The 24746-nt window shown below is 37.4% G+C and overlaps 1 protein-coding gene across 1 annotated transcript in view; it reads left to right on the top strand.

Moving 5' to 3' along the window:
* Positions 1-24746, top strand: part of LOC144224954 (thrombospondin type-1 domain-containing protein 7B-like) — a 144988-nt gene that overhangs the window by 109987 nt on the left and 10255 nt on the right. The window lies entirely within an intron of this gene.

The raw sequence follows: 24746 nt of genomic DNA, 5'->3' as shown, positions 1-24746 counted from the left end.
GTATGTTGGTGTCCTGTAACATCTAGATACCCTGTGTAAGTATGGTGGTGCTTGTTTCCATGTCTGTGCTCTTCTCGAACAGATGATAAAATCTAGAGGGCAATTGTCTTCTGATTTTATTAAAGAACTTGCAGTGCTTAGCACCAGGTCTAGCAAAGAAGGACAATTTGGTAATTGTTGAATGAATGAATAAATGAACTCTGCAACTTTCGCACAACCGCTTCAATTTCCTAAATATTTTGCTTCCGTAAAGATGAAACCATAACATTTTCAGACTGTTTGGTGGATCCAGGCCAATTATAGGAAAAGATATTGGTCAGTCAGAACATCAAATAAGTAAAAAAAACAAAAACAAAAACAAAAACACCTATTCCAGAACCCAGAATTTCTCCCACTCAGAGGCATACCAGCACCACCCTCTCCTTCACTTACCCCTTTCTAGTGTGCATGGTTCCCTCTTTCTCCCTAAAGTCCTGTCTACACTTCTGTCTACCCGAGAAGTAGTCGGATGGAGTACTAATTTACTCCCAAATAATGCGGAGGCCTTGGACACTGGTCCCCAAAATAGTATTGAAGGCATCATGATGTGCTAATGGCTTTCTTTGAGAAAGAGACTTAAACTAAATTTAAGTTACCACCTCTATAAATGTTTCATGTTGTCTATTCCCAAGAGTTTTTGAAATACTAAAATAAAATAAGGTGTGTATCTTACATAATGTCCCAGGCTCCAGCCTCAAAATGCAGAGCATAGGTGCCTCTGTTTTTTACAGGTTCCACTGGGGGCAACTTGCCCACTTTGATCTATAATTTAAAGCCTGTAGATGTAGACATAGACCAACGTAGACCAATGTAGATCAACACATTGTCCTCACACTCAATAAATATTCCTGAAAATGTAGTAGGAAGAGTGACAAACATTTGGGCTTATGGAGATTACAGTTCTCATTCATATTCCTGCCAAACTGAGTTCTTCTGATAAAAGTCATGAAAGATACTTTCTTTCAATTCATGGAGGGAAAAAAGTAATGGATAAAATTCTCTTAAGTTTTTGGAATGTTTTGCTCTCATGTATTTGTTTTTGTTTGGTTTTGTTTTGCTTTCCCTTAAAATTTGATACCTCTGCCAGATTCTATTAAAATCTAGTATGAATTGGATTTGACTTTGTAAAAACAAAAAAAAAAAGAAAAAGAAAGAAAAGAAAATCAGGTTTGCCAACAACATAAATTAAGAACATTTCAGGATGCCTGGATGGCTCAGTCAGTTAAGCGTCCAACTCTTGATTTTGGCTCAAGTCATGGTCTTGTGGTTCATGAGTTTGAGCCCATGTCAGACTCTGTGCTGACAGTGCGGGGGTCTGCTTGGGATTCTCTCTTCCTTTCTTTGCCCCTTCCCCACTCAAGATCTCTCTCTCAAAATAAACATTAGAAAAAGAGAAAAACAAACTGAGAATATTTCGTCAGAGCCCCTTGCCCATTTTCCAGCATAGAGGAACACCATTGTCTGATAGAAGACCTGGTACTCAGAGGCTGAAACTCAGTTGGCGCTACCCACCCTTCACCTTGGGAGAAAATATTAGAGAAATGTTCACAGTCCACACTCTTCCTCCTATCCTGCACCCCCTGTTCTTCAGCACCAGAGATTGATACATAGCTACCCGGACCTGGAGTTCATAGCATCACCAGGTGGGATTTTCCTTCACTTCCTTTAGTGGCCCCAGGAGGTAGGTGTAATCACACATGACTAAAGAGATGAGGAACCCCCAGCTCAGAAATATGAAGTAACGAGTCCATGGTTATCCAACATGCATGGCCGAGGTAGAGCCAGAGTAGAATCCAGATTTCTCAGACTCCACACCTGCCTGTTTTATCCCAGAACAAGTTATTTCTCATACCAATAGGCACACTCATTTTGCTTGTTTATTAGCAATTCAAGAGTTGGAGCCGGGGACTCTCAAACCTGTGACACAGGCATGGTACATTACAGAACTATCACACATTGCTTTCACATTTGCTGTTTCCTGGACAGTTTGGTGAAAAAGGAACAGCCGTTCCATTAGTCCTGTTCCAGAGATGAGGCAACAGAATTGTCAAGGGAAGCACTCCTGGTCACCTGATCCAAACAGAGCAAAGAGCAGGGGAAGATACCCAGTTTACATTAAACTTGCTACATTGCCTTGCCTGGTGAGCCCATACAGTAATAGGCAAAAAAAAAAAAAAAAATGTAGACAGATTTTTTTTGGGTCAGACTTACCAATAAAAGGCCAAAACATCCACATATTTTGCTTCGTCTCACTGCCTCTTTCTTTTGAATTAATGAAAGTTATAATTTATTGATATCCATTATCCTGTTTAATTTTTATCTCATCCCTATATGGAAAGGACTATTATTTTTCCAGTTTACATATGAGGAAATAGAGGCCTAGGGAAAGGACCCAAGACTGCAAAATTAATAGAGGGCAAAAACACATGGAAGCCTAGGCTCTTACTCATTCATTCAGCAATAAACATTTGCTGAACACTCAGAGTGTTGCAGCCATTGTGCTAGGTACTGATGCATATATGCAGAGTGGTGAGTGAAACAGACACAGATCCATCCATTGCGGAGGGTACAGTCTACTCGAGGAAGATGGAGCCACTGAACCCACAATTACCCAAATTCCAATTGTAATATGTGCCAGGCAGATCAGACTGCTGTGAGAGAAAGTCATAAGGGAAATGAGAATTCCTCTCTGTTTAGAATATCTTTCTTCTTATCTCTACTGCTTGCCCAGATCTTACCAAGGTATAAATCCTTGCCTCCTCCACAGAATTTCTCCTGATCCTTCCTCTGGAAACAACTTCTCCTCTTGAGTCTCATAACCCTGTCTGACTTGCTTGCATTCTAACTATTGGTAAAGGTGTTTTGTGTCCCTCTGAAGAGATGTGAAATCTTTGAGGGCTAGAACCTTTTTCTGCCTTCAGTCCCAAAAGTACCTAAGCAATAAACTTAAGACAGAACAGAGCTCAGTAAATCTGTGTGAAATAAATGGATGTCAGTTATAAGCAACCTGCTTAGGCAAAGCTAGCAAACTGCTAAAAGGAAAGTTGATAAGCCTTTACAACTAATTTTTTTTTTTTTTTTTTTGGTAAATGTTTTCATGACTCACTGCAAGAACACACACAGTGATGTTGGTGATACAAGATGTGGGACTTAGGGGCACTTGGTTAGCTCAGTCCGTTGAACACCCGAGATCAGCTTAGGTCATGATCTCATGGTTCGTGAGTTCCAGCCCTGTATTGGGCTGTGTGCTGCCACACAGAGCCTGCCTCAGATCCTCTGTCTCCCTCTCTCTCTGTCCTTCCCTGCTTGTTCTCTACCCCCATTCTCAAAATAAATAAATTAATTTAAAAAAAAAAGAAGAATGGAGGACTTAGAGATTCTGATTTATCTCTGGTTTCCTGGCAAACATGATTAAGAAGAATTCTTCATCCTTTGTATTTGTTTACACATTCATTTATTAAGTCACTCATTCATATGTCCATCAGTCTGTTTATTATTATTTTAATGAAGTCATATGAGTATCTCCTGGGAACTAGAGCCTATTCAATTGCTGATTCTTAGAAGCCATTTCCTACTGCAACTTCCCATTCCAACAGAGGTCACCAGCTGAGCCATTATGTCCATAGGAAATGAAGTAATGGATTTAATGGTTTTGTGGGGTTTTTTTTCTTTTTAAATAAAACCCAAGAGTATAATGTTGAAATCCAAAATTATGTTCATGTGCAGTCTTTCAGTGGCCCAGATTGGTCCAAGGGTAAAACAGTCATTTGAACAGGTTTTTGAAAATGTGGTCCCTGCATTTTTAGCTCCAAGTGACTGGGGATGCTTGTTAAAACCTTAAGAGATTCTGATTTTGAGGTCAGGCCTAGGCCCTCAAAACCTGCATTTTTAAAAATGTTTTAACATTTAAATAAATGTTTATTTATTTATTTTGAGAGAGAGAGAGAGCAAGCTCACAAGCAGGGGGAAGAAGGAGGAGAGAGAGAGAGAGAGAGAGAGAGAATCTCAAGCGGGCTGTGTGCCATCAGTGCAGAGCCCAATGCTGGGCACAAAACCATGAACCCTGTGACCACTATCTGAGCTGAAGTCAAGAGTTGGGCGTTTAACTGACTGAGCCACTCAAATGCCCCAAATCTGCATTTTTAAATAAACTGCCTTAGTAATTCTAAGACACATTAAAGTTTGAGGACAACTGAACTATAGGAACATTTAATTTAAGCATTAGCCAATGGATAATTTAAGAAATGTTAACTTGCATCTAGTGTATGGTTGTAATCATTTATTCTGGTTTTCAAGGATCAAAGGCTTTTAAGCTATAGTTGGTTAAAATGGCTTGTTGGAAAATTATAACAAGAAATCTCACAGATCGCCAAAAATAAGGAAAAATATTCTCCACGGATGTCATGGGAACTAGAAATGCCAACAAGGGCTCTCTGCAGCTTTAGGGCCAGCATGCTTCCTCCTGTCTCTGCTTCTCCATGTGCACCTACTGTCTGCCCCTTCAAATGCTCCTTCTAGGAATCTGTACGCTGTCGTTAGTTAAGTAGCAGATACAGAGCCCCGGAATGGCGGTCTCAGGCATGACTCTACCACACTCTTTAAGTCAAGCACCCAACATGGACAGAAACTTGCCTTCCAGCTCTTTATTCAGGTTACCAAAAAAGAGAGTCTTATGACCCCATTTGCGTCAGGCACCCAGCCACTTCAGCAGCGTGGAGACCAGCCTCCTCAGGTCAGGACCCATCTGAAAGGGGAAGGGGACATTGTGCAGAAAGGTAACAGGAACTGTGTATGGGGGTGTCCCTCTCAGATGGAGCACTGATTGTTCCCCATGGAGACCCGCCTCTCCAGGACCACCAAGTGCAGCCCTCTGGGAGAGAATTCAGAACGTGACTCCTCCCCTCACTTCTGTTTCAGCCAGTCTCTGTAGATGCTGAACTGCAAGCACAGGCATGGTAAGACCTACCTGCTTGCTTCCAACTCAAAACTTTCCTCTTATCGCATCAGAGTTGGTTTGGGAAGAGAATGATATACAGTAGGTACAAATACAGAGAAGGAAAATGAAGCCCCAGGCACATAGACGCAGTAGAATTATATGATCATGTAGAGTAGAAACTTGTAGAAAAGAGAAAGCACTCACCCTGAGTATGATCTGGACCAAAGGTTTTACTTCAAACAAACAAAATATGTAGTCCTGTGTACTTGAATTCTTACCAAAATATCTAGGCTGTAATTTCTATCAACAGGCTATCATACACAGTGTTGGCTTGGTCATCTTATAAAATAAACAAACTAACATACCAGACAAAATAAGTAATTGCAAACAAAAATTTTAAAATGTAGATTTTGTGCATGGAGTTCTGTTCCTTACATCTGAAATCCACTCTTATTCATAACTTCTTCGTTTGCATGTAATGCTTGCTACAAAGCACTATTAATCTCTTTCGTTCAGTACTCAAGCTACATTACCATAAAAAAATCTTGTGGCTCACATGGATATTCATAATGGTTTATTGTTAGCCTTGGTGGCAAAAAAAAAAATCTGTGTTTCTTTGGATGTGAATGCTCTTCTTTTCAAACTGTTAAGTTCTGGCTGGTTTCTTTCTTGTATCTCTAGAATTCTCTGCAGATAATACAGTGCATTATAATATAACTTTTATTTGCCTGTAGAGGTAAATAAGCTGCCTTTTAGAAACCAAGGTACCATTCTAATTGGGAGTTTATTCTTAGAATTTTCAATATGCTTCCTATGAGGAAATAGAATAAATTAGTTTTGATTTCAGTAGGGTGTTACTTTACGTTTATTAAGTAATTTTCTACAAGTAAAAAAGAATACATTATTTTCACTTCCTTGGCTTTGATCCTATTTTAATATGATTCTAAATTAGAGTATGGCTTAAGGAGGCTTTTGACTCATTGGATTAGTTAATATGATCATAGATTTATAAACTAATTTGTCTTACTATAACAAAAGTGAAAGTTAAAGGTGGAGCCAAGTGTTGGGATCTTAATGTGTCAGTTAGGAACTCCAGGTTTTATAAGAACATCAAATGATTTATGTATGGTAACAAATCAAGAAGATAATATTAAATTCATGATCAAAATTAAGTAGATTGCTCATGGTTTAGATGAACAACTTTTAGCTGTTCCTTAATAGAAAAATCATCACTGAATGTTCTGCTAATCCCTTAAGATTCCTTCAAAATTAAGTTGCTACATGGAGACAGTTCAGATAGAATATCTACTGAATGGCGTGTTTTCAGTGATAAGGAATAAAATATACCAAAATAAGTATTCTAGGAATAATAGATTCTTTGCTGTTCGAGGTATTTTCAAGTTAAATTTAATTCTCTGATTCCTAAAATATGCTTATCATAACTTTATTTAGAAGCCTTATAAATAATAACCAAAGCAGACCACACATACAATGACAGTTGCTGTGGGAAATACGCTCTTTTCTAACTTGAGCCAACAATATCCTCTTCTACTGCTGGATGACCACATGCTTTTTGAACTGATATTTGGTTACATTCGGGTTAGCACTTAATTATATTCTCTCTTGAGCTTATCTCTAATTTGTTCATGTGTCGTAGAAAGAATCTAACATGCATATGGTACAGTCCTGGTGTGCGTGCTAATTTTCTGTAAGATGTAGTAAACCTTTCTTAAACTCTGTATGCTCATCTATAGCATAAATGTAACATGTGGCGTCTATAAGACAATTTATTTCCTAGGGTTTCCTTGTCCTACATGAAGAGGCTGGCTCGGCAGTAGGTGCTCCGTATGTGTTAGTTCTCTTCTTGTCCTCCAGTTTGTACCTCATCATACCTGAGTAAGTTGCAGGATCCATGAGTACTCGGGCTCAAGCTATAAAGTTATTAATTTTACAAACAGAAGAAATACATATATTAAATGTATTTTTGGAGTGAGAATGAGAGCAATCAAGAAAGAGACCTTCTTCTAGCAGGAAAATAATAGGAGTTTAGTAAACGTATGTTGTTACATTGCGTAGAACATAAAATACCATTATACATGACCAACAGGCTCATGTATGGTCTTGGAATATAAGGAAGCCTGTCTTTTCCCCACCCACTTTTCCCCCATCAAAAATTAGAAACAATTGAGAATTAGTCATAGTAGAGGGGGATTCAAATATCAGCTGATTCTCAACCCTGTAATTAGACAGGCTTAACCACCTACTCACATCACGTTGGACAACTAAAAATTTTAAGGACCATGACCCAGAACAGAGCAGAATAGGTGCATTCTATGAGCAGATACATCCCAAAGAACAAGAAGGAGAATGAAAGAAAAGTGACATATGTCCACTTCCTTCTTCCCAAAAAACATGATTTAGATGTGCCATCCTTACCAAAGAAGACACAGTAGAGGAAGAGGAGAAAGTCCTGAGACAAGGAGGGCTATAGAAGCAGATCTCCCTTCACATGGAAAGAATCATCTGGCGGCCTCCACCCTCACAGACTGGTTCTAGGCTACTTTGTAAACTCTTGTTCCATCTTTCACTGCTTTCTTTACTTTCTTCCTAGCTATGCTGGCCTTCCTTCCGACCAAGCTTGTTGTCTCTTGTTCAGACTTTCACTTGCTGCGCCTTCTTCCTAAAATGTTTTTCTCTCACTTTGGCATGGGTGCCTTTTTCTCAACATTTGTTTTCAATTCAAATGTCATGTATTGGTGAACCTTTCCCTGATAACCTTATTAGAAATTCCCTTTTTCTTACTCATTATCTCAAGTTATTTTTCCTCATAGCACTTAACCATTCTCCCGATTAGAAAGTAAGCTCCATGTTGTGTTCACTGCTTCAACATGTTAGATAGTGGCTGCCACAGAGTAAGTGCCTACATAGTAATTAAATGAATGATAACAAATGAATGTATCATTAATTCAGTGAACTTCTTGTAGGGTTTACTATACACCAAGCTTTATACTAGTTGCTAGTAACATTAAGGTTAATGAGATAAGGTTACTTTATTCAAGGGGCTTTTTGGTAACAATTAGAGGATGTGAACATATTTTTCCTATAACAAGAATGAGCACAGAGTATTAAGTGGCCAGAAAGGAGGGCGTCTTACTCTAGCCACGTGGCCAGAGGATGTAAGATTTGGTAGATTAGGATTTTCCACGTAAATATGGAATACAAGTATCTTAAATATAGGAGATGATGTATGTATGGAGGCTTGGAGCATGAGAGGACATATTAATGAAATGAATTACAGGCACCTAGTGATGCTTGNCGTAAATATGGAATACAAGTATCTTAAATATAGGAGATGATGTATGTATGGAGGCTTGGCAGCATGAGAGGGCATTTTAATGAAATGAATTACAGGCACCTAGTGATGCTTCGAATGCATAATGCATAGGGAGGGTCAATANTTCCTAGCTGTGCTGGCCTTCCTTCTGACCCAGCTTGTTGTCTCTTGTTCAGACTTTCACTTGCTGCGCCTTCTTCCTAAAATGTTTTTCTCTCACTTTGGCATGGGTGCCTTTTTCTCAACATTTGTTTTCAATTCAAATGTCATGTATTGGTGAACCTTTCCCTGATAACCTTATTAGAAATTCCCTTTTTCTTACTCATTATCTCATGTTATTTTTCCTCATAACACTTAACCATTCTCCCGATTAGAAAGTAAGCTCCATGTTGTGTTCACTGCTTCAACATGTTAGATAGTGGCTGCCACAGAGTAAGTGCCTACATAGTAATTAAATGAATGATAACAAATGAATGTATCATTAATTCAGTGAACTTCTTGTAGGGTTTACTATACACCAAGCTTTATACTAGTTGCTAGTAACATTAAGGTTAATGAGATAAGGTTACTTTATTCAAGGGGCTTTTTGGTAACAATTAGAGGATGTGAACATATTTTTCCTATAACAAGAATGAGCACAGAGTATTAAGTGGCCAGAAAGGAGGGCGTCTTACTCTAGCCACGTGGCCAGAGGATGTAAGATTTGGTAGATTAGGATTTTCCACGTAAATATGGAATACAAGTATCTTAAATATAGGAGATGATGTATGTATGGAGGCTTGGCAGCATGAGAGGGCATTTTAATGAAATGAATTACAGGCACCTAGTGATGCTTCGAATGCATAATGCATAGGGAGGGTCAATAAGACGTAGGGTTAGAGATATATGCGGGAGCAAGTTTATGAAAAGATTTATGCCATTCTGAGAAGTTTGGACATGATCTGGATTTCTAATAGATGCTTTAAATTTTAAGCATAGGTGTGATAAAATCAGATTTGTGTTTTAGAAAAAAAATACAGAAAATAATGAGGTTAGACAGCATTGGAAACCAGTGAGAAAATTATGAGGCCATTCAATTATCTGGGCAAGAAATGAAGAGGCTCTGTTTTCTTGAATAAAAAGTGTGAATTGTAGGTAAGTATATAAATTACCATAACTCAACATTGTTTAATAGCATGTCTTCATGACCCAGCATGTACTGAGTTCTTTGCCCATCCTGTGGAGTTCACGTAACTGGCTGATTATGCAAACCCTCTCTCCTGCTCAAGGAATTTAAATGCTAAGAGAGAAGCAAAAACAGTAAGCAACTGTCAGAACTCCAGGACAGAGCAAATCATTCCTAGTCACCTCTGTGTATACACTTCCAAGGAGTAAGATGAGCCCAAAGATGGAAAGGGGGAGAGGGTCTCATTAATTCTCCACATTGCCATTGTTTTAATCAGGATCAGCACCATAATTTGTAAGGCCCAGTGTAAAATGTGAAAATGTGGGATGCCTTGTTCAAAAATTATTAAATATTTCCAGACAGCTGTAGCAGAGCTTTAAACTAAGAGGACTATTGAACCTGAGGCCCTGTGAACTGGCTGGTCTTGGTCCTTATCAACTTTCTGTAGGGACCAGGCTCCTAACTGGATAGAGCTTTTCTTCCTGGGAACAGTTGCCATTATTGGATTGCAGTTTTATTGGACTGCAATTCTTCTTGCACTTGGCTGAGAATATTCAGGGGTTGGAAGCAGAGGATAGCAAAGCAGAGCCGTAAGAACACATACTTTGGATGCAGATTTCTTGGGATTTAAGTTCTGTTTATTACCTACTGGCATCTTGGATGAGATACAAAACCTCTCTGTTCTTCCATTCTCTGACCTCCAAAGTGGAAATAACAAGAGTAACTGTGTTTTAGGATTGTCATGAGGATTGAGTTGATTTATGTAGAATACTTGGCAACTGAATGAAGCATGACAAGTGCTTGGGTTGTTTTCCTTATTGTTTTGAGGATTATATTCTGGATAATAAACTTGCATGGTTCCACATAATGCAGATCTCACCATGCAGAGTGAGGTTTGTCATTCAATGAACAGAAATGCTTAATATTAACATGATTGAATTTATCAATCATTGTATGATTTTCATTTTTTGTGTTTTAAGATTTTTTTCAAAAAATTTTTTAATGTTTTATTTATTTTTGAGAGAGAGAGAGACAGAGAGAGAGACAGAGAGACAGACAGCGTGAGAATGGGAGGGTCAGAGAGAGAGGGAGACACAGAATCTGAAGACAGGCTCCAGTATCTGAGCTAGCCGTCAGCACAGAGCCCGATGCGGGGCTCGAACCCACAAACCATGAGATCATGACCTGAGCCGAAGTCAGACACTTAACCGACTGAGCCACCCAGGCGCCCCTAAGATTTTTTCCTAACCCAAAACCATAAAGATGTCTGTGTGTTTCTCTGGAAATTTTATATGTAAGCCTTAAATAATTCATTTTCATGTATAATATTAGGTAGGAATTCTTTTTATTTTTGGAGACACTGACCTCCCTCCTTTCCCACTCCAATGTACCCAATGAAGAAAGCCAGTCTGGACCCCCTTGCTCTCTCTGGAATTTGACTCTGCTGTGTCTTTGTACAATAGCATTCACTTTGCCTAAATTTCTCTACTCTCTCTCTCTCTCTCTCTCTATATATATATATATAGGTGACCATCAAGGTCTTTCATGTTCTTGCTCAAATATCCCTTTCTCATTGAGACTTTGAAGTTAAAATTAAAACTTTCCCTTTACACACACACACACACACACACACACATACACACCACATGTTCCTTAGCACTTTGCACTATGTTTGTGTGTGTATGTGTGTGAGTGAGTGTGTGTTGCAGGGCATTTAACTGCTCTATGAAACAGTAAATATTGACTTATTTTTTCAATTGTCCTTCTGCCTCCACTAAAATGTAAGGTCCAAGAGGTAGGGATAATATTTCTTTCTTTTGTTTTGTTTTTATTTTCAATTTCAAGAATGGTATTTCCTCCTTAAAGAAGTTCAATATTCTTTTTCTAGAACAATCCAGAGGACATGATGAACATTTATTATCTTAGATTTTCTTATGCAGATAGATTAGATACACATTTATTCATAAAGAGGCATCTGGTGAAGAAAACTCTGGGTGACTTCTTTCTTTTTTTTCCTATTCTTTCTAGATTTAAGGTCAAGACAAGAAAGTAACCCCACTATTCCTGTCTGTCAGAGTAGGTTTTTTCACTATCCACACACGAAGGGAAATCTAGCTTTATGTGTATAGGTGGGATAGTCTCTGACCAACCATCACTCTGTGCTCTAGCCACAGTCTTTGTCTCTTCTTTCTTGATTTACTGTACCTATTAAAAGCCATGTTCTCACTGCTGACAATGGAGAAATTTCATCAAGGACCAGTGCTCCAAACTTTCTTTTACTTGCCTGTCTTTTTAGACCTGCATTTATAATTTATTTTTGAAAGTGTTTCAAAGGGAATTCCAAAGAAAACAAGAAGAAAAGGGGGAGGAACCTATAGGACATGCCAACCAATTATAATTCAGTTGACAGTTGAGAACCGAATTATAACCCAATGACAGTTGGGTATTTATTAGTATTTTAGGAGAATTAACATTGTTATTTCTATGTATGGTAGTGTTACTATGGTCATGTTTTAAAAGACCCCCTTATCTTTTATAAATCTATTCTGAAATATTTACAGATGTAATTGTATGATTCCTGAATATTCTTAGGAATAATTCAGGTGTGATGAATGGGTAGGGGTATAGATTTTAAAAAGCATGGCCATATGATTGTTCAAGCTGATGGATTCATTTGATATTACGTTCATTTCATCTTGGGTTCATTTGATATTACGTTCCATTACCTGATTATTCTTCTTCAAAGCCCTAAATAAGTTATTCTAATTATTTCCCTTTGAGGCATCAGAAAATAAGTATTTTACAAAGTTCACAGACCTGACATTCCAGACTCACCAATTCTAAAAAGTCGTGTTACTACATCAACACCAAGCCAAAAAAGGAATTTCAAAAGCCAGAAGCTTTATTATGCTACAAATTAATGAAGACAAGAAGACAGAAAATAACACACACCTCATGCATAAAAGGGATATTAGGAGTCTTTGTCTATAGTGTGCTAAAATTCATAGTTAAAACTGAAAAACTTTATTTTAATTGGGTTATCTTTACAGAGCTATTTTTTTTACCTTGTCTTACTACTTCCTCCAAAACAAAAACTTTAATATCAAAACCAATATTAATGTCTAAATGATCCCTCATACCATACATTCATGTAAACCATGTTTTACATGGAGACACATCCTGGGGCCTTGCAGAAAGTTGCAGAAACAGGGATTCATGTGGTTGAGCCATAATGAATGGTGGTGGATTTTGAGTATGGCAGGCAGCTGGCCAAGTAATGCACTTCATTTTCCTATAAGAAGAACAGAGGATCTAAGGGTGTGAAGTTGCTAGCTGTGCATCCCTGAGTTGTGACCTCACTGTGCTGTGACACATAAATTTGACCTGGAAGTTCTTCTGTCCCCTAGGTGTCAACAATATTGGACATGAATAGAATCCTTTTATGCCCAGGAGGGCATAAAGCATTAATAAATTTAGAGTAATATGGACTTTTTAAAAACAGTTGTTTTGAATATATGGTTTGGTATTCATGCCTAATAATGACTGTGTCTTGAGTTTATATCATAGATGACATCAGTGTCCCCCAAACCTGTCTGCATACAGTGCCGTGTGGTGTTGCAGAGAATTTCACTCTTAAGGCTGATGGAGTGCAATGCGTTGGGGAGCCCTGTAGCAAGCAGCCACTAGACATTTCATCTGCTAAAATGGAAAGGGGTCTGAATGGAGGGAAAATAAATCCCTGTCATTTCAGCTCGGGTTGGCAAGAAGAAAAGACAAGTGCAAATTGTCATTATAAATAGTGTTGTTAACCCTCCTCATTTATAGTACACATTTCCAATTATACCCATTATGATGTACTTAGCTAGAGGGCAGGTTGCATTTTTTTTAAATGTGTTGAGAGCATTAATGATTTAGCTAGTGCTCATTTGTTTTCTATTGCTTGGTTAAGCATGCTGCGATGGCTTTTCCCTGTTTTACATATTGGATGAAAAAGAGATGCTAGCTTTAAATGTGCTAAATCAGTGGTTCTTTGTCCTGGAGATTTTTTTAAACATACCAATGTTTGGGCAGTATCCACTAGAAATGCTGATTTAAGTGGTTTGGGTTGAGAGAATCCTTAGGAGCCTATAAAAGTGTCCCTTGAGAATCTAGTATGTAGCCAGGGTTAAGGACAACGTGGGTTGAGCAGAAAGCAAGATCAGCTCTGGGTACCTTCGTTTATCATATTTAGAGAAAGAAAGGGCCAGACCCAAAGGTGGTCACTCTGATAAAGTTAGCTTTACAAATTGCAGATATTTTAAGAGCAGCAGTTGTTGAGGATAGCAAGTAGAGGAAATTGGAGATAGTGTCTAGAAATTAGAACTATTGCATAGGTTTCAGAGAGGGTATGGTAACTACTATAGAGAAGACATGTTTCTTTGCCTCGACTGTCATCCTAGATAGTTTGTAGAGATATAAACACAAGTTGCTTCATCTGAAACTAAGCACTTGCATATAAGGAATTTTAAATGGATACACATATACACACACATATTACATTTGCAAAAATGCTTTAAATCCAATTTAATTAGACATTCCTCACAGCTATCCTGTGAGTTGGCTCAACAGTATTACCCACGTAGGAGAAGCAAGAAAATTGAAGCTCTGTAAGGTTAAGTGTGTTGCCCAAGGTCACATAGCAATTCGGTAATGAGCTGGATTAGAAATCAGAGCCCTGGGGGTCCTGTCTGTTGCCAGAGCCATAGAATGTGGCCTCTGTTGCAAAGTGAATGATGATTATGAACATTTAAGAATATAGAGTACATTTTTACCAAGCAACATTTTAAAATGAAAGATGTATATGGATATCCTGGAGCTTATTTTCAACAGTCCTAGAAAGTTTAGCAGAAAAGCTTTGCAATTTTGTTGAATTTCACCAGTATATATAGATAGGCAGAGTGTTCATTTTGAAGTACTTGGAGGTCTAGGCTGGGAAGGAATTTTGGGGGGTGGGAACGACTCTTGACGTATCTGCTCTCTATATGGAACACCAAGATGAATAGGAAAGAAGTGTATGAAAACTCCTTACTCATAGTTCTAGTGCATTACAATGTTCACTGTTTAAGCGCTCCATTTTTCCTTGAACAAAGAGAGAGATACTGGCTTGATGGGCTTTGGATAGTAAATACAAAGTTTATATTATCATTTCTGAATACTTATAAAACTGTGCACAACTTCTACATTATTATCTATCCATCAAGTTTCACTTCAGCTTCACTGGGGAGATTTAATAATGCATATATGTACATTCCAGTATAATGCACAGCACCTAGGTTCATCTCCCACATATAGAGGGAAGCTGATAAATATTTATCAACAATGACAACCCTGTATGTGGTACGTGCTTCCCTCTGAGAACTCAGAGTCACTGTTTTTCCAGATTTAAGTAGGAGATAGTTGGGCTGGTGGTGAATCCTGGTTTGTACCTTTCCTAAAAGAAGAAAAAAAAATCTCAGCAATGGTTGAGAGTAGACTAATGAGAGCCATTCTCTTGTGTATAATTATTCAGGAGACAGAATACTTTTCTTTTTTGTTTTTTGTTTTTAGAGGATTTACTGTTGAAGAAACTTGGGCTGTATAAATTCATACTGTGATCTTTGTCTTATAAAACTGACTTTGAAACCAACTTCTTAATAACCATTTGGAATTTTTGACAAGCGCAAGTTGTTTTCTCTTCATTTTCATGCCCCACTTTGATTAAACGCCACTTCTCTTTAGTTATATAGCTTTTATTTGTGATGTTTCTATCATAACAACACATATCACATAGATCCAGTCAATTATCTTCAGGTAAGCCCTATACTCTCCTTTCTCTTTCATTTTTAATTTAATGATTCATGAGCAAGTGTGCTTGGGGCACAAGACCATCTTCCTCGGATGCGTGAACTGCTATCTGAAGCAGAATTCTGTGGCAAGAAATAAAAAGGTCCAGTGACCAGACAGAATAGATAATTTTAAGAAGAGCAGTGCAGTCTATCTTTTCCATACGTTTGAAATGCAACCCTACACTGCAGTGAGAGACAAAATGTGCTTGTTACTTACATTTGCATAGAGTGATAGTCTTTTTTCGGAGTAATCATATAATTTTCATACAAATGGAGGTACTTCCGAAAGTGAGTGGATGAGCTATTCATATTTAAGCCAAGATAACAGGCATTAACTAGTACTTTCTTGAACAAATAGGTATTTGATCAGCTTATCTGTTCCTCTTCAATGGTAAGAGAAGGTGGTTGATACAAATTGCTTTGTAATTGTAATTTAATTTACCAGGAGTGTGGGATAATTTTCAGCCACTCATGGTCTACTCCTAGATGCTCAGAACATGGCCAAGACATAGCACTAAATAGAAGGCCAGTTTGTCATATTTTTTCTTTTAATGTAAAGAGGCCTCAATTATTGAAGCATTTTTTCTGTGGTTTTGTTTTGTTATATTTTATTTATTTACTTATCTATATGTTTATTTGTTTATTCTGAGAGATGGAGAAAGCAGCATGAGTGGGGGAGGGGCAGAGAAAGGAGAGAGAGAGAATTCCAAGTGGGTTCCTTGCTGTGAGCACGTGAAGCCGGATGTGGGGCTTGATCTCACCAAACCATGAAATCATGACATGGGCCAAAATCAAGAATCCAGCACTTAACCAACTGAGCCGCCTAGGCCCCCTGTTTCATTTTATTTATTTTAGACAGAGAGCAAGAATAAGTGGGGGGAAAGGGGGGGGGAGAGAGAGAGAGAGAGAGCGAGCGAGAGAATCTTAAGCAGGCTCCATGATCAGCACACTGCCTGTCACAGGGGTTGATCCCATGACCTTGGGATCATGACCTGAGATGGAACCAAGAGTCAGATGCTCACCTGAGTGAGACACCCAGGTGCCCCTTCTATTTTTTTTTTTAATCTTTCTTTTCACCTTCTTTCCTGAATTCATGTTAGACAAGACTTCCTGTATCAGACAATATGTTCGTGCTTTACATACAGTATCTCATTTAATCTGCCTGGCAATGATATAAAATAGAAACTTCTTTTTGGTCTGTTTTACAGCCAAGTAAGCTGAGGTTTAGCAAGATATAAGGACTTGCCTGAAATCTAGCAGGCATTAGAGTTGTAAAGCTAAGAAGTATTTATGTGTAATTATTAATATGATATAAATCTTAAAATATCATTAGTGCCATTCTGTTGCTTCCAGATCAGTTACAGAGGAATCCCGAGATTTTTGGTTTAGTTTGTTTAATGGTAAACTGGATATGTGAATAGGAAGAGACACAAAGAGCACCAGGTAAGAACCAAGAGTTTGAAGGCAATCAGCCTGGAAGAATATTGGTGCCATGAACCAGAATGAGTCACCAAGATGGATTAGACCTATTAGTAATGGAGATAATTGAGAAAAAAAGGGAAAGCCAGAACAGTGATTTTTTTTTTTCTAATCTACCTTCATATTTCTGCAGATTTGTGTCAGAATATCTACTGGTATTCAATATGTGTTAATACACATTGCTGGTACACAATCATCCACATCTACTTTGCACACCCATTTGCCTTTAGAAAGCTTTTCCTCCTGTGTTCATCTCCAGCCCCGCCCTTCCTGTCAGCCAGTGCTTATAGTCACTGTGATCTACCATGTTCCTTTTATGTTTTCCTTACTCTCAGACTTTAAACTGATTGGAGACTTAGGAGGAGTCAATTCATTACCCCAGGTCTCTCTCTCTCTCTTTTTTTTTAATGTTTTATTTATTTCTAGGAGAGAGAGAGAGACAGCATGAGCAGGGGAGGGTCAGAGAGAGAGGGAGTGACAGACTCTGAAACAGGCTCCAGGCTCTGAGCTGGCAGTCAGCACAGAGCCCGACGCGGGGCTCGAACCCACGAACCGCGAGATCATGACCTGAGCGAAAGTCGGACGCTTAACTGACTAAGCCACCCGGGCGCCCCCAGGTCTCTTTTTTTTTTAACGCTTTTCTTTTTTTTTTTTTCTTAAGTTTATTTATTTTGAAAGAGACAGAGACAGCAAAAGTTGAGGAGGGGTGGAGAGGGAGAGAGAGAGAATCCTAAGTAGGTTTCCCACTGCCAGTGCAGAGCCCAGTATAGGGCTTGAACCCACAAAGTTGTGAGATCATGACCTGAGCTGAAACCAAGAGTCAGACACTTAACCAACTGACCCACCCAGGCGCCCCTCATTACCTCAGGTCTTTGATTGAGTAACTTTGAAATGAAGAATCAACATTCAGGACTCTTCAGTTCAGTATGACATTCCCCAGCTTGCCTGGCTGTGAATCACCCAGAGCTACTCTTTACAAACTGATTTCTTCCACTCTTGCTATCATCTTTCTGGGAAAGATTGGTATAGACCTTCTTAGAGAATCTAAAATTATCTCTTATTATTATATATCTACAAATAACTCACTCATATATTTCTGATATTAAATATGTCTCTTGATGTTTAAGCTGCCATCTTCATAAATGTTACTTCTTTTTACTATAATTAATAACTTAAGTGTAATTATGCCTGATGACTAAGTGATGATAAAATATGCATAAATCAAAATTGAATTTAGACTAGTTTATTAGCCATAATAATGCTTAAACAAATACTTATGTTTGCAAACAGGAATTTTAATTTATTGTTATTTTTCATAGGCCTAATGAGGTTGGAACCATCACTTACCAAACCTCACAAGCACTGTGTTTGTTGGCACTTAAAGCCGTCTGCCAACAAGGGACTATTGAAGAATTGATTAAAAAGGAAGAGATGTCCCACAGGAATAACAGACGAATAATGATGTGAACTCCTCCCTGGAATGCCCCCTCTCTCTCTGTTTTACCATAAAGTCTCTTATGGAAAGATTATGGGCTTGGATGTCTGTTTAGCCAGTTTTAATGGCATAGTTTTAATGGCTTAACAAATAGCAAGATGACTTTGGGCAAATAATTTAACCCTTCCACCCTCCATTTTCTTATTTGGAAAGTGGAGCAATAATTATAATTTTCAAATAAGAGAAAATGGTAGTAGTGCCACCAGCCTTGTAAAGTGTTATAATAATAAAATGAAACAGCATACACAAAATGTCCAGAAGCAGATCTGATATAGACTAAGGAGATCATTCCTGGAAACTTATAATGCATTTTACATACATTTGAAATCCAAATGTTTGCCACCTCCAAAGCCAATATCTTCCATTCTCTGTCTACTTCCCTTAAATCATTTCTTGTGTATTCAACAGAAAGCAAGGTTCTGTTTGATTCGATTCCTGAGAACTTCCATTTGGCCTTTTGCTCATCCTCTCGTCTGACTTCAGATCCTGATGTTGGGTGCTGCCAGAGGCATCTACTTCTTCTGTTGCTAATTACCTCTTGGATTTCTGAAATTATTGTCCTTCCTTGGTACAAAAGTGCTGCCTTCAGGCTGGCTTCAAACTATAGGTAAAGTGAGAAGACTGCTCTATCCCAAGTGTGGAGGTTGCCTGCCCTTGTGTTCCCATGACACCAGCTAATTCATGTCTCTTGTGCATAACTGACTCTACTGTAGAACTGGTTATAAGCTGAAGCACTTACATTACAAAGAGTAGAAAAATCCTTTAAAAGTGAATGCTAAATATTACCATTCCAAAGTTTAAGAACAAAGAAACATATGACACAGAAAAAAGAATTTTTAGCAGCTATCTCACAGATCTTGGTGTTGATTCCCTGTGTCAAGATTGTGCCTTATCTCTTTCTCTCTTTTAAAACATATAAATTTTTCTTCATTTCTGTACAGTGTCAATGAGTTTTCTTTTTGGAAAAATTTAATCTCTATTCTAAGCTTTGTTTTGTCCATCAAATCCTTCTTTCTCAACCCTCACCTGAACATCTGTAGGGGATGATAATTAATGCAGCTGTGTTCCCTAAACTTTGAATGACTTGACCTGAAATTACACCATAAAGAAGAAAACCTATGTGTGAGTGTTCATTTTGTGTATGTGTGTATGTGTGCACATGTGTGCACGTACACATACAATGTGAACAGAGAGGCATTGATCTATGTTGTCTCTCAATAAAGGTGTCTATTTCATTTTTCCTATCCTCTTCAATTTTTATTTCTGATCTTCTGAGGTAACACTTAGACAACACACACACACAGAAACACACACACATATAAACCCACACTTATACAAATCCTAAGGGTAAACAATAATTTTCAGAGCAAGTACAGTGTAACTGGAATTAACTGAGAACAGGAGACTTATTCCTAAAGGCATAATTATTTGCAAAGCTGTCCCCACTCAAGTGAAGATAGCTTTATCTTATTATGCAGAACTCTTTCATTTGATTGAAGTATAATTGACATATTGTATCCTATTAGTTTCAGGTGTGCATCATAGTGATTCAATATTTTTATGCATCATGAAATGATCCCCATGATGTCTAATTACAATCTGTCACCATATAGTTATTACTGTATTATTGACTCCATTCCTGATGCTGGATGGTACAATCACATGACTTATTTATTTTATAACTGGAAGTTATAAATCCACTTCCCCTATTTCATCCCCCCAACCTCTGGCCCCTTTGGTAGCCAATAGTTTGTTTTTTGTATCTACAAGTCTGTTTCTGTTTTGTTTGTTTGATGCCTTGCTTTTTAGATTCCTCATTTATTCTCTGTATAACTTTAGCATAATGCCATTCAGTTCCTTTCATGTTTTTGCAAAAGTCAAGATCTTATTCATTTTATGGCTGAATACTATTCTATTGTGTATATATACCACAACTTCTTTATCCATTCATCTATTGATGGGCACTTATTTTTTTAAAATATTTTATTTATTTCTGAGAGAAAGAGCGTGAGCAGGAGAGGGTCAGAGAGAGAGGGAGACACAGAATCCAAAACAGCCTCCAGGCTCTGAGCTGGCCGTCAGCAAAGATCCCGACATGGGGCTTGAACCCACGAACCATGAGATCATGACCTGAGCCAAAGTCAGATGCTCAACTGACTGAGCCACCCAGGCACCCCTATTGATGGGCACTTAAACTGCTTCTGTATTTTGGCTATTGTAAATAGTGCTTCAGTGAACATAGGGATGAATGTATCTCTTTGAATTGACATTTTCATTTTTTTGGGGGGGTGGTAGTACCCTGAAGTAGAATTCCTGGATTTTATGGTAGTTCTATATTGAATTTTTAAAGAAGCCTTCATACTGTTTTCATTCCCTTTTCTCCATATCCTTATCAACATTAGTTTTAGTTTTTTTGTCTTGTGTTTTTTTTTTGTTTGTTTTTCATAATAGCCAGTTAGACAGGTGTGAGGTAATACCTCACTGTGGTTTTGATTTGCACTTCCCTGATCATTAGTGATGTTAAACATCATTTCATGTGTCTGTTAGCCATCTGTATGTCTTCTTTGGAAACATTTCTATTTAAGTCCACTTCTCATGTTTTAATTGTTTTTTTTTTTTTTTTCTTATGAAGTTGCATAAGTTCATTGCTTATTTTGGATATTAACCCCTTATCATATATGTAATTTGCAAATATCTTCTCTGTTGTCATTCCATTTTGTTGATGGTTTTCTTTTCTGTGCAAAATATTTTTAATTTGATATATTCCCATTTGTTATTTAACTGTTGTTATTCTTGCCTAAGAAACTGATCCACAAAGTATTGCTAAGACCAGTGACAAAGATCTTACTGCCTTTCCTTTTTCTTGGGATTTTATGATTTCAGATGTCATATACAAAGATGTTAATCCATTTTAATACAGTTTTGTATATGGTTTAAGATAGTGGTCTAGGTTCATTCTTTTTTGTGTAACTGTCCAGTTTTCCTGACATAATTTATTGAAGAAACTATCTTTTCCTCATTGCTTGTTTTTGACTGTTTTACCACAGATTAATTGACCATATATGCAGGGATTTATTTCTGAACTACATGTCTGTTTTTAATGCCTGTACCATGATGTTTTGATTGCCATAGCTTTATAGTGTAGTTTGAAACCAGAGAATATGATTGATACCTCCACTTTGTTTTTGCTTCCCCCCCTCCAAATATTGCTTTGGCTATTGTGAATCTTTTGAGATTCTTTACAAACTTTAGGATTTCTTATTCTAGTTCTGTGAAAAATACCATTGGTATTTTGATGGTTGCATTGAATTTGTCGATTGCTTTGGGTAGCATGGACATTTTAACAATATTAATTCTTTCAATCCATGAACATGGTATATCTTTCTATTTATTTTCATCTTCTTCACTTTCTCTCATAAGTGTCTTAAAGTTTTGAGAGTACAGGTCTTCCGTCTCCCTGGTTAAATTTATTCTTAGACATTTTATTATTTTGATGCAGTTGTAAATAAGATCTTTTTCTTAATATTTTTCTTTCTTTCTGATAGCTGATTTTCAGTATATAGAAACACAACCAAATTCTGTATGTTAATTTGGTATCCTGCAACTTTACTGAATTCATTTATTAGTTCCAGTAGTTTTTTGGTCGAGTCTTTAGATTCTCCTATCTATGGTATCATGTCATCTACAAATAGTGACAGTTTTACTTCTTCCTTTCCAATTTGAATGCCTTTTATTTATTTATCTTGCCTAATTTCGGTGACTATGACTTCCAATACTATGTTGAATTAAAGTGGCGACCTTGAGCATTTTTGTCTTTTGCCTGATCTTAAAGGAAAATCTGTCAGCTTTTCACCAGAACTATTTTAATTATACTTATTTTTTTTTCCTTTTTAACCTCCTATTTTATATTCCTCACACTACCTTAAGTACTTTTAGGAATGGGCCAATTATAATATTCTTCCCTGTTATATAGTAGTGTGTCTGTTTTGACATTATTGGCATGTCCTGGTAGGAAACAGGTGACCCATTCAAATGGGGCAACTGGGGAAAATTAATGAAGGGCATATTTACAAAAGACTGGAAACTTAAGCTGACATGGAATTGTTCAGTACAGGGAGTAATGATGTTTAGAAGTTTGAAATTTGATAGAAGTAGGAGCAGTTAGTAGGACTAAAGCTTTATGAGAGGGCCACTCCACAGAAACCATGCCTTTTGTTTGGTGTAGAGAACCAGTTGAGGTGATCCAGAAGCTAAAATCTGGTGGAATAAATTCCCTAATCTTTCTCTCCTCTTATCATCTTTTTTCTTACATTGTGTGTCCCATCCATCTGTTGGCCAAACCCAACCAGAAACCAGTGGACAAGGGAGTCACTGATACAGTCCTTCTATGATCAGTTTCCTGAGTAGATGGCATATAAAGCAGGGGGATAGATCTGTAAGTAGATTGAAAAGATCCTATACATCTGCTTAACTTATATTTCATGATAATGAAATGTACAAGTATATTGGTTTCTCTTCTTTCAAAAATCTCATTAAAATAACAGAAATGAATTGTAAAATCCTTAATCCCTTGTTTAAAAACATAATAAGGGAGAAGACCATCAGTGGATGAGAGATCTAAATGCATTTATGAAAAATCTAATAGACAAAGACTAAAGATCAGAGAAATTGATGATGCAGCACAGGAAGCCATGTCATAACTTAGCAGGAATGTGGCTGGCAAGAAAAGAGGAAGATTGTTTACCCACGAAGACCCTTTAGAACCATGGTGGCTGGTCTCATAGAGGATAGAAGAAGTGAGAAGTGGGACTGGAAAAAAAAAATGTTTTTTTAAAGGCCTTAAATAAGCATTAGAGACATAAAAATAGTGATACAATTATAAAAAATTGAAAGGTGGTACAAAGTAAACTCCCATCAATTATAGCAGAAAGTCAGTAAGTGATGACTAAAATTAATGAATGAAGAAGCAATGGCATAAGCTTATTATTTATAGATTTGGAAATAGCCACAGATGAACTAAATAAAGAGAGTTCCAAGTCTTCTGGAAGGAGGACAGGGAATTGGTTGTGGTCAGTTGTTTCTCACTGTAAGTCTTCGTACTAATGATTTTTTTTTAAAACCACGTGAATATACAGTTTTAATGAAAGCTCCTCCCCCATCGCCTCCTTTTGTCACACCCTACTTAGTTTACTGACTTTCTAAAAATTTTCTTCTTAACATGGTTAAGTCCATCCCAAACCTACCAGTTAATTCCATTTTCTCCTACACCACCCTTTCTCTCATTCTTTGTAACCCTCCAGCATGTGCACATGCACAATCCAAAATCCACATTTTCCATCTGAATGCTGCTACATGTCTTTCCCTATGAATTCCATGCACCCCTTTATGTCTCAGGAGTGCCTTTTCTCAGGCTTTCCTTGGCTTAAACTGACTTCAGCATTTTGTTTTTCTATTGAGATTTTAAGTCCCAGAATAAAATTGCCTCCTCCAGGAGCTGTCTGCTTTCTAGAGACAAAAATGATTATTCTTTCTTCATACTCTCCTGCACTGTACACTATTGACACTTCTCACTCTACTGATGTCTTAAACTTGTATTTCTAACTGCTCCCTTGTCTTTCTGTGTAAGTTCAAGAATCTGAATCTTTATATCCAGTGCATATTTTGCCCCTAGTAATTGAAATGGTTGCTAACCATTGTAACTGTAATTGATTTTTGTTGCTGTCATTGATCCAAAGGCATCTAAAGATTATGAGTGTCCCAGCACATTAAAGTGAACAGTGGCTGTCTTTATTGAGATGCCTATTAATACCTCTGCTTTTCAGCCAAACCAGGAAGTAGACAATATTTTGTTCTGTCACAATTTTAGTGCCTTTTCCCTAAATTCCAATTATATCCATATTGTCTCAGGTTATGATGAATGAGAGATAGTATAAGAAACTAATACCCATAATTAAATAAATTACTAATGTATTAATTTTAATGAGTATTTGCATTGTAAAAAGTCGCCTACAGAGGGAAATGCCTTTCTAGAGAAAATGATTTGCTCATAGTAAAACTGTAGGCCCCTTGAGCTATTGTTTTGAGATCAAAGATGGTTTCTGGGGTTTCTCCGATTATGTCATGTAATTCTTATGCCATAGGTAATATAAATTCTGATTAATTTAAAATATATTAAGACAGTTGGGAAACACCCTTTGCATATTAGAACACATAGATTTGAAATCACAATTATTGAGTATTAACTGCCTATCCCCTGGGAGTTAGAATTGGTATAATATTAAGTATTAATCCCCGGTCTTTCCTTGTTATTCTCATTCCCCAAGTAGTCTTACCACATGTTCTTACTTCACCTCCTTCTTTCTTTGTATCTTTAATCCTTTTTCCTTTCCTCTCCTCTCCTCTCCTCTCCTCTCTCTCCTCTCCTCTCCTCTCCT

Source organism: Crocuta crocuta, unplaced genomic scaffold (genome assembly GCF_008692635.1).
Source record: "Crocuta crocuta isolate KB4526 unplaced genomic scaffold, BGI_CrCroc_1.0 scaffold932, whole genome shotgun sequence".
Classification (NCBI taxonomy): Eukaryota; Metazoa; Chordata; class Mammalia; order Carnivora; family Hyaenidae; genus Crocuta; species Crocuta crocuta.
Note: the sequence above shows the minus strand (reverse complement) of the source record. Positions and strands in the feature narration are given on the sequence as shown.